Here is an 11164-nt window from a genome sequence, read left to right as displayed (position 1 = left end):
ACTATCAGGGAACTTGAAATGCTCTTAGGACCATTATTTTTCATTAAAAATCCTCAGTACTGATGAGAGTCATAATTTATTACTTCATAGTTCCTTGCAGGACTGTCTACTATCTCCAGCTCTGTTCAATTTCCACTCAAACAGTCTACCTACCAGCAGTTCATCATGCAGATACTGTATTGCTGTGTTCCTCAAGCTTTATCAAGATGTGCTCTTGACCAGACCAACGACAAGCTTTTGTTGAGTTTGGTATTGCTGGACTTCTGAGTTGGGGGAAGGGACAATCCTTAACAAACTATCACAAAGAATTGAAATTATCTGATCATGATAAAATCACAAAATATTTAGCTATAACATTTAAGGTGGCACAGTTACAAAAAATAATGCTGACAGAAGGAATAATTTTGGGAAAGAACTTGAATACCTTCAGGTCTCAAATACACAAGGAAGACACCTTGAATTAAAGTCCCAACTCTGCAGCTTTGCTGTGTTCAAAACAACATTGCTTTATAGTTAATGCCAATCCAGTGAATTAGTATTGTGCTGTCTTCCATCCTTGCAACAGTCTTGACATTAATCTATAGATATTCCAAACTGATTGCTCCCTGTATACCAATCTACTCCCACTAACCCTGTGCTTTCACATTGGACTCCATGTGGTTGACTCCCTTTCTTTTATGTCAAGGATCTCTGACTTAATTTCAAGTTTAATTGTCATTCAACCATACATAAATACCCATGAATATAGCCAAACAAAACCGTTATTCTGCACCAAACGTGTAAAGTCACACACAGCGCAATGCACATATAGCACATATATCAGTAAATTTACAGCCACACGGAAAAGTATAGTCCAAGACCCCAAGTCTATGAATATTACAGCAGTCTGCAGTAGAACACAATACAGCATGTCTTCTGCCAAGTGAACACTGGGGGCAGCACTGACTCCAGCTTGGATGCTGCGCCACACTGCCCCCGTTGGACTGCACTGACTCTGGCGCCTCTCTCCTGGGTCATTGTAAACATGCCAGACAGTGGCTTGAGGCCTAATCCTCACCCCAACTGGGGCGGAGCCAGTAAGTCACTGAATTGGACTTGCAGCGTTCCACATTAACAATGTCCGACAGGGTCTTGCAATCACAAGAAAAGTGACTAAGATGATCAACTGCTGTTAGACTGCACACAGGCAACTTCTCTGTTGCCTCTCTGACGTAGGCAGTAGCACAAGTCTCACAAAGTCCAACTCCTTCAGTTTCTCTGCCAATGAGCAACTCGCTGATGGGGTAGACCTGTAGTACTTTAAGTTCTTATTGTCCAGCAGGGTCTTGTGATCGTAAAAAATATGTTTAAAAAAGCCAATAGTACCTTTGATTGACCGGACAGGAGCTACTGTGATCAAATGCCACCATCTTACCGGAAGTAGAATGTCATTCCTCTGTCTGTTTATCTTGACTCTTGAGCCAAGACCAATCCAATTATTTCTTGATTTTGCTTTGGTCCTTCCCTTGGACATTTATCAGCTTGGCCTCCTTACCAACCATCTCCTTGCCCATTCCTACAAAACATCATTCAATTCCTACTGCAGCCCATTATTAGCCCTCTGCTTAAGCAAAAAAAAGTGTATGTTTGGGAGTGGTGAAGGGAGGCAGAAAGGGGAAGTTACCTCAAAGTGTTATGTATGTAAACAAGCACAGTGTAAATTTAATTGTAATGAATTAGAAGCAAACAAATTATTGGCTTAATGAATACAATTTAGCCTTGGTTGGAGAGACTTAGAGGGCATGATTGTGAGTAAGAAACTGCAAGGAGATTATTGAGTACGTATGGGAGTCTGGGGAATGCTGGGAAATAAAGTTCATTGTGGGGTCAATGACAATTTAGCATTTCAATCAGTGTCAAGATATTAATGGATTGTATAGAAAATTAAAAAATAAAAAAAACAGTTGCAGCAAATTGGAACCTAAACAAAAATAAATCCTCACGACATCAGTGACCTGGGTTCAATCTAAATCTGCCAGCTGGTGGCACAATGGCATCAGCTCCGGACTCCGGAGTGGAGGCTCCCGAGTTTGAATCCAAGTCGGGCCACACCCGAGACGCTTTACATCCATGCCGGATTGAGCATTGAGCTAGCCACTCAGCTTCGTAAAAAAAAAGGGTTGAGTCAGGAATGTTCATATCATGACCCAGTTAATCCAGAAGCAGACCAATCCCGACACCACGCGCCAGACAAGAATGGCTGACTGTCTGGTGCAACACGCAAAAAATTCAAAGTGCTAAATTAATATAACATACAACAGTAGGTATACACCAGAGGTTGAAATTCTGCCCAAAGAGCTTTTAAATGTCTACCTTGTACATTAATTGCAGCTTCGACATCTTAAATGATCAGTATTGTACTGTTCAAGTTCTACATTTTCACAATCATATATATTAATATTTAAACCTATATTGTTTTAAAATACTTTAATCATGGGCTGTTCAGTTACCCCATGTAGGCAGACTTGTGATATTGAAGATACTACTATTAATAATTACAACCTATAAACAGAAGGAGTGGCACTGAAACTTTGTGACTAGCACAACACTGTTATAGTGGCACCTCACTACAGGAAGGATGTGGAAACTATAGAAAGGGTGCAGAGGAGATTTACAAGGATGTTGCCTGGATTGGGGAGCATGCCTTATGAGAATAGGTTGAGTGAACTTGGCCTTTTCTCCTTGGAGCGGTAGAGGATGAGAAGTGACCTGATAAAGGTGTATAAGATGACAAGGTTCATCGATCGTGTGGATAGTCAGAGGCTCTTTTCCCACGGCTGAAATGGCTAACACAAGGGGCATAGTTTTAAGGTGCTTGGAAGTAGGTACAGGGGGATGTCAGAGGTAAGTTTTTCCACACAGGGAGTGGTGGGTGCGTGGAATGCACTGCCAGTAATAGTGATGGAGGTGGATACAATAGGGTCTTTTAAATGACTCTTAGATAGGCACATGGAGCTTAGAAAAACAGAGGGCTATGTGGTAGGGAAATATTAGGCAGCTTCTAGAGTAGGCTACATGGTCAGCACAACATTGTGGGCCGAAGGGCCTGTAATGTGCTGTAGATTTCTATGTTTCGAAAACTTTATTCCAAATTTTTGTTGTTCCAGTATTGTTTGACACACTTCTGATGAGAAAAAGGTGAAAATCCACTTAGAATGAAGATGAAGAGGAATTTCTTTAGCCAGAGGGTGGTGAATCTGTAGAATTCGTTGCAACAGGTGGCTGTGGAGGTCAGGCCATTGGGTGTATTTAAGGCGGAGGTTATCAGGTTCTTGATTAGTCAAGGTGTGAAAGGTTACGGGATGAAGGCAGGAGAATGGGGCTGAGTGATGGGAATCGAACCTTGATCACTGGCACGGTAAAGTCACCCTTACGCTATCATGCTGCCCTTGATCAATCTCATTTGCCATTTTGGTATGTTTTGCAATCCTCTTGTGGATCATCCTTGAAATGATCTTGCATAGGATCTGATCCCATGAACAGAAGTTCTTTGTAGTGGAAAGCAGCTTAAGTGAGGTTTTCTTAGAAACTGGTCCATATTAGGCTTTTTGCTAGCTTGCACCATATGGCTCTTATCAAACCCACAACAAGCACTGCAGGATGTGTGAAAACCAACTGCTGAGAGCAGAACTAATGAAGCTTTTAACGTACAACTGAATGCTGAGTTGAGATAGTAAGAAAATACTGTGGGATATATAGGAGATGAAAGGAAAATGGCAAAGGGAAATTATGTGTCCGTATAGATTACAAGTGCATTAAAATAGAAACCAGGAAAAATAGTGAGCATCATTGTTCCAAATTAAATGTCATGAAAACCTGCAAGTGCATTAAATGTTCAAAACTATTTGGAGAATGAGAAGGAGAAGTAGTTGGTAGAGGTAGCATCTAGCAGTTGGCCATGTAATGGACAATGAAGGATGTTATCCATGGCTACAACCAGATCTTTGTCAACTGGAAAAGTGAGCCAAGGAATGGCAGATGACATTTAACACGGACAGGTGTGAAGTGATGCGTTTTTGAAAGTTAGATGTGGTTAGGACTTGCACTGCAAATGACTGGGCCCTGTGTGGTAAAATCCAAAGACCTAGGCTACAATTAGATAATTCCCTGAATTTTTATGATGACAAAAGTCAACAGGGTGTTAAAGACAGCATATGGCACATATGCCTTCTTTGGACAAGGCATTAGATATAAGAGGTGGGCAATCATACTACAGCTGTATAGCATGTTGGTAAGATTGCACCTGGAAGATTGTGAGTTGTTTTCATTTCTATGCTATAAGAAGGATGTGATTGAGGTACAGGGGGTGAAGGAAAATTCTCAAGGATGTTGTCAGGGTAGGAGGACAAGCTATAAGGAGTGATTGGATAGGCTGAGGCTGGTTTCCTTGCAGAAAAGATGAATGAGAGGTGACTTTATAGGGGTTTATAACATCAAAAGGGGCATGATTAAGGTGAATGGTTGCAGGGTAAGGGGAGACTAAAACACAAAAGCGTATGTTTAATATGGAAAGGGAAGATTTAAATGGGACCTTTCATGCAGAGGGTGGTAGGTATATGGAACAAGCTGCCAGAGAAAGTGCTAGAGGTGGGTACCATCACAATGTTTAAAAGACATTTGGGCAGGTACATAGATAGGAAATGTTCAGAGGGATCTGGGCCAAACGCAGGAAAGTAGGTCTGGCTCAGGAAGGCACCATGGTCAGTATGAGCAAATTGGGCCAATGGGCCTTTTCAGCACTGTCCAGCACAGAGACATAGCTTGGATTACAATTGGAAATGTCTACTCTTAGTTGCAGCATTTTCAAGGGAGATAGAGCAGCGAACAGGGTTTAATTGGAATCATCTCACACTAATGTTAAGTTTTAAATTGTTAATGCACTTTTGTGCAAATAATTCTCTACAAAGTAACTAAATTCTGGTCATGCTCTAATTGGCTTACATTTTAATTAAAGAAAATGGTCAGCATCTGAAAGGAAAACTACTGTTCTTCTGCAATCAGTTTTTGATGCAAAGTGAAATTTTTCATTTCATAGACTTATTTTTATATTTTCCTCACTTCTTATGTTTGTCTTCTTGGAGGGAAAATTATGTCTGAGTTGATAAAGTTTGGCTAAGCCAGGTAAAACAAAGTTTTATATGTGTTTCATACAACAAATTTTGAAGACTTTACTTGCTAATGAAATGGCATTTCTCACAGAGTGCTTAGCAAGAAGTTGTTTTCCATGCAGACTGCAATTACAAGACAATAAGACGTAGGAGAAGAATTAGGCCAATTGGCCCATGAATACTGCACCACCATTCCCTCATGGCTCTCTCAACCCTGTTCTCCTGCCTTCTCTCGATAACCTTTGACACCCTTATTAATCAACAACCTATCAAACTATGCTTTTAGGAGAAGGAGAAGATGGCAGCGCGACACAGCGCGTGCAGCCGCTCCGAATTGGTATCGTATTTGTTAAATAGGGGCTGTGCACAATCCTGATTTGATGGAGACGGACGCGAGAAGCACAGAGGAACATCTGGAGAAACTCCTGAAATGCCTGCTTCGCTGCCGCTGCTACTGTACGATCGAGAATCTCCAGAGGGGAAGGCCCCAAATCCTCGGCTTTGCCTATTGCCTGTTGCCGGGGCCGGAGTCAAAGCGCTCAGCAGAGATGGTACTCGGTGTAGGAGGGCTGGTTGGAGGCTCGAAGTTTTCAGACAGATTCAGAGTCAGACTGTGGTCGGGTGCTTCCAGGATACTGCATTGGCAAGTTTGCGGCACTGGAAGCTCATGGCAGGGAGAGTTTCTCCCTTCGACCGTCTGTTTGAGATGATGGGACATTCGAGAGACTTTGAGACTTTTTTTAACCGTGCCCATGGTCTGTTCTTCATCAAATTACGGTATTGCTTTGCACTGTTGTAACTATATGTTATAATTATGTGGTTTTGTCAGTTTTTTAGTCTTGGTTTGTCTTGTGTTTCTGTGATATCATTCTGGAGGAACAAATTGTATCATTTCTTAATGCATGCATTTCTAAATGACAATAAAAGAGGACTGCGAGTCCTCATAATCTAATCTAATATACTCCATGACATGGCCTCCACAGCCATCTGTGGCAATGAATTCCACAGACTCGCCATTCTTTGACTAAATAAATTACTCCTCATCTATGGAAAGAGACGTCCTTGCATTCTGAGGCTGTGCCCTCTGGTCCTTAACTCACCTACTATATGAAACACCCTGTCCATGTCCATTCATCCTAGGCTATTCAATAGCCAATAGGCTTCAATGAGATCCTCCCTCATTCTTCTAACCTCCAATGAGTACAGGCCCACCCAGAGCCATCAAATGCTCCTGATATGTTAACCCTTTCATTCCTGTGAATGACAGGGTTAATGTGTGAGGAGCATTCCTGAAGACCATTCTCATGAATCTCCTCTGGACGCTCTCCAATGTCAGCACGTCCCTTCTTAGATAACTGGAAAATGACACTGGCAAACAACACTGGAGAGGTAGTAAAGTGGAGCAGAGAAATGGAGGGTGAACTTATTATGTATTTTGTGTCTGTCTTCACAGTAGAAGACATGAGAAATATGCCAGAAATTCGGAAGTGTCAGGGGGCAGAAGTAAGTGTAGCTATTGCTAAGGAGAAGGTGCTTGGGAAGCTGAAAGGTCCAAGGAAGACAAGTCACTTGGATGAGATAGACTACACTCCAGGGTGTAGGAGGTAGCTACAGAGACTGTGGAGGCATTAGTAGTGATTTTTCAAGAATCACTAGATTCTGGAATAGTTCTGGAAGATGGGCAATTTGAAAATCTCACTCCATTCTTCAAGAAGGGAGGGAGGCAGATGAAAGGAAATTGTAAGGCAGTTAGCCTGACCTCAGTGGTTGGGAAGATGTTCAAAACAATTATTAAGGATGAGCTTTTGGGATACTTGGAGGAGAAATCTTGCTTGACAAATATGTTGGAAATTTTTGAGGAAGTAACAGGCAGTATAGACAAAGGAGAGTCGATGGATATTGTTTACTTGGATTTTCAGAAAGCCTTTGACAAGGTGCCACACATGAGGATGCTTAACAACGTAAGAGCCCATGGTATTACAGAAAAGACACCAGCATTGATAGAAGAGTGGCTGAATGACAGGAGGCAAAGAATGTGCAGAAAGGGAACTTTTCCCCGTTGGCTGCTGGTGACGAGTTGTGCTCCGCAGGGATCAATGTTGGGATTGCTCCTTTTCACATTACAATGTCAATGATTTGGATCATGGAATTGAAGGCTTTGTAGCCAAGTTTTCAGGGGACTACATGTACCTCAGGTCAAGAATGATGAGTTCAGAGAAGGACATAAAGATACGGAAGGCGCTGGCGTAGAGGGCTATGAACAACGTGAAGGAAATCTGGAAGTTGAACCTGACCAGAGGGCTTAAAAAGCGGATTTTCATACCAGTCATAGAGTACATTCTCACATACGGATGTAAGACGTGGACACTCACCAAGACTATGTGAAAGTCTCTAGATGGTTGCTATACACGAATGCTCCGGATGGCTCTTGACATGAGTTGGCAACAGCACATGACAAACGTTGAGCTCTGTGATGACCTACTGACCTACTGATGCTCACCATTAAACTCGAGGCGAGAAGACTGCAACTAGCAGGGCACTGTCTACGCCACCCCGAGCTACCTGCCAGCCTAGTCATCATATGGGAGCCCAAGCATGGGAGGATGAACCCTGGGCGCCCTCCCAAGACTATGGTCAACAGGCTTCTAGAAGACAGTGGCATGGCTAATGTAGATGAACTGAACACACTGATGAGGGAGAGGGAGAAGTGGAGAGTCCGTCATTGTGCCCGATGCTGGCCCCCTAGGCCTGAGTCAATGTAGTAGTAGTATTAGTAATTCAGATGATACCAAGATATGTGGAGGAGCAGGTAAGTTTTGAGAAAGCAGGGAATCAGCAGAAGAACTTAGACAGATTAGAAGAATGGGCAAAGAAATGGCAGATGGAATAGTGTCAGGAAGTGTATGGTCATGCACTGTGGTAGAAGGAATGAAAGTGTAGACTATCTTCTAAACGAGGAGAAAATTCAAAAAAGCAGAGGTACAAAGGGATTTTGGATACCCAACAGCTTAGTATGCAGTTTGAGTTGGTTGTAAGGAAGGCAAATGCAATGTTAACATTCATTTTGAGAGGACAGGTATATAAAAGCAAGGATGTAATGCTGAAGATTTATAAGGGATTGGTTAGACCACACTTGGAGTACTGTGTGCAGTTAGCAGTTCCTTATCTAAGACCTGATTGAGTTAGAGAGAGTCCAGAGGAGATTCATGAAAATTATTCCGAGAATGAAAGGGAGTTAAGTATGGGGAGCATTTGATTCCTCTGGGCTTGTATTCGCAGGAGTTTAGAAGAATGGGGGGAGGATTTTATTGAAAACAATGAAATTTTGAAAGGTCGAGATAGAGAGGATGTTTCCTATAGTGGGGGGATCTGAGACCAGAAGGCACAGTCTCAGAATAGAAGGATGGCTACTTAGAACAGAGATGAGGAATTTCATTAGCCAGTGGGTGGCGAATCTTTGGAATTCATTGGCACGGATTACTGTGGAGGCCAAGTCATTGGATATATTTAAAGCAGAGTTTGATATACTGTTGATTAGTCAGTGCATCAAAGATTATGGGAAGAAAGGAGGAGAATGGGGTTGAGAGCGATAATAAATCAGCCATGATGGAATGGTAGAGCAGACTCGATGCACTGAATGCCCTAATTTTGTTCCTTCATCTTATGGTCTGACGAGGGGCCCAAAACTACTCACAATGCTCCATGTGTGATCAGACCAATACGTCATAAAGCCTCAGCTTTACATCTTTCCTTTTATATTCTAGTTCTCTTGAAATGAATGCTAAAATTGCATTTGTCTTCCTTACCATAGACTCAACCTGCAAGCTAACCATTAGGGAATCTTGCATGAGGACTTCCAGATAGCTTTGCACCTCTGATTTCTGAATTTGCTCCCTGTTTAGACAATAGCCTACAGTTTTATTCCTTCTACCAGACATTTCCTGACTCTGTATTCCATCTGCCACTTCTTTGCCCAGTCTCCCAAACTGTCCAAGTCCTTTGCAGACTCCCTGCTTCCTCAACACTACCTGCCCCTCCACCTACCTTCATATCATTAGCAAACCTAGCCACAAGTCATCAACTCTGTCATCCAAATCATTGCCATATAATCTGAAAAAAAATGTGGTCTCAACTCTGATCCTAGTGGAACACCACTGGTCACCAGCAGCCAACCAGAAAAGGCCACATTTTTTCCCCACGCTTTGCCCCTACCAGTCAGCCTATCTTCTATCCATACTAGTATCTTTTCTGTCATACCATGTGCTCTTATCTTGATTAGCAGCCTCATGACAGCATCTTGTCACTGATTCTCCTTCTGCCTGTTATTTCCTCAGAGTTACAACAAATTTGTCAGCCGAGATTTCCCCTTCAGTAAACCATACTGGCTTAGGCCTATTTTTTCATGTGCCTCCAAGTACCCCAAACCTCATCCTTAACAGTGCAGTCCAACATCCTAACAGCCTCTGAAGTCAGGCAGACTGGCCTATAAATCTCTATCTTTTGCATCTGCCCCTTCTGAAAGAGTGTTGTGACATTTGCAGTTTTCCAATTCTCTGGAACCATTCCAGAATCTATTGATTCCTGAAAGATCACAACTATTTCCTCCACAAACTCTTCACCTATCTCCAGTTTGTTAAGATTACTTATCCACCTTCAGAACTTGCAGCTTCCCAAGCACCTTTTCCTTAGTTACAGCAGCTACACTCATCTCTGCCCCCTGGCACTCTCAAATTTCTGACATACTACTAGTGTCTTTCACAGTGAAGACCGATGCAAAATACTTATCAAGTTCGTCCACCATTTCTTTGTCCCCCATTACTACCACTACAGTATCATTTTCCACCAGACCAATGTTCACTCTTTTTATTCTTTATATGTCTGAAAAGAATTTTGGTATCCTCTTTTATATTATTGGCTAGATTACATTCATATTTCATCTTCTCTCCATATATAGTTTAATCACCTTCTGTTGGCTTTTTAAAATGTCAATCCCAATCGTCTAGCTTTCCCTTATTTTTTGCCATATTAGATGTCATCTTTGCTTTTGTGCTGTATTTGACTTTCCTTGACAGCTGCAGTTGCCTCATCCTCCCTTTAGAATAGTTCTTTGGGATGTATTTATCCTGCATCTTCTTAATTGCTCACAGAAACTCCAGCCATTGCTGTTCTGCCTTCATTCCTGCTAGTGCCCCTTCCAATCAACTTTGGCCAGATCCTCTCTCATGTGCTGTAGTTCTCTTTACTCCACTACAATACTGACACATCTGATTTTAGCTTCTCCCTCTCAAACTGCAGGGTGAATTCTATCATGTCATGATCACTGCCTCCTAAGGGTTTGCTTACCTTAACTTCCCCAATCAAATCAGGTTCATTACACAGCACTCAATCCAGAACTGCCTTTTCCCTAGTGGGCTCAGCCGCAAGTTGCTCTAAAAAGCCATCTCGTAGGCATTTTACAAATTCTTTCTCTTATCCATCACCAATCTTACTTTCCTAATCTACCCTCATGACCATTGTACCATTACCCACTTTACATGCCTTTTCTATATTCCATTGTAATTTGTATCCCATATCTTGCCTTCTGCTTGGAGGCCTGTATATAACTCCCAACAGGGTCATTTTACCCTTGCAGTTTCTTAACTGTACTACAAAGATTTTATGTCTAGGATAGGTGCATGGAGCTTAGAAAAATAGAGGGCTATGGGTAAGCCTAGGTAGTTCTAAGGTAAGGACATGTTTGGCACAGCCTTGTGGGCCGAAGGGCCTGTATTGTGCTGTAGGTTTTCTATGTTTCTTGCTATGTCTTCCAATCATATGTCACCTCTTTCTAACGATTTGATTTCATTTTTTTTAAAACCAAGAACACCACCCCATCCCTCTGCCTATGTGCCTGTCCTTTTGATACAATGTGTATCCTTGGAAGTTAAGTACCCAACTGTAAATCTTCTTTCAGCCATGACTGAGTGATTCCCACAACATTATATCTGCCAATTTCTAACCTTGCTGAAAGATCGTCT

The sequence above is a fragment of the Mobula birostris genome, chromosome 17 (genome assembly GCF_030028105.1).
Source record: "Mobula birostris isolate sMobBir1 chromosome 17, sMobBir1.hap1, whole genome shotgun sequence".
NCBI lineage: Eukaryota > Metazoa > Chordata > Chondrichthyes > Myliobatiformes > Myliobatidae > Mobula > Mobula birostris.
This window is presented reverse-complemented; position numbering follows the sequence as displayed.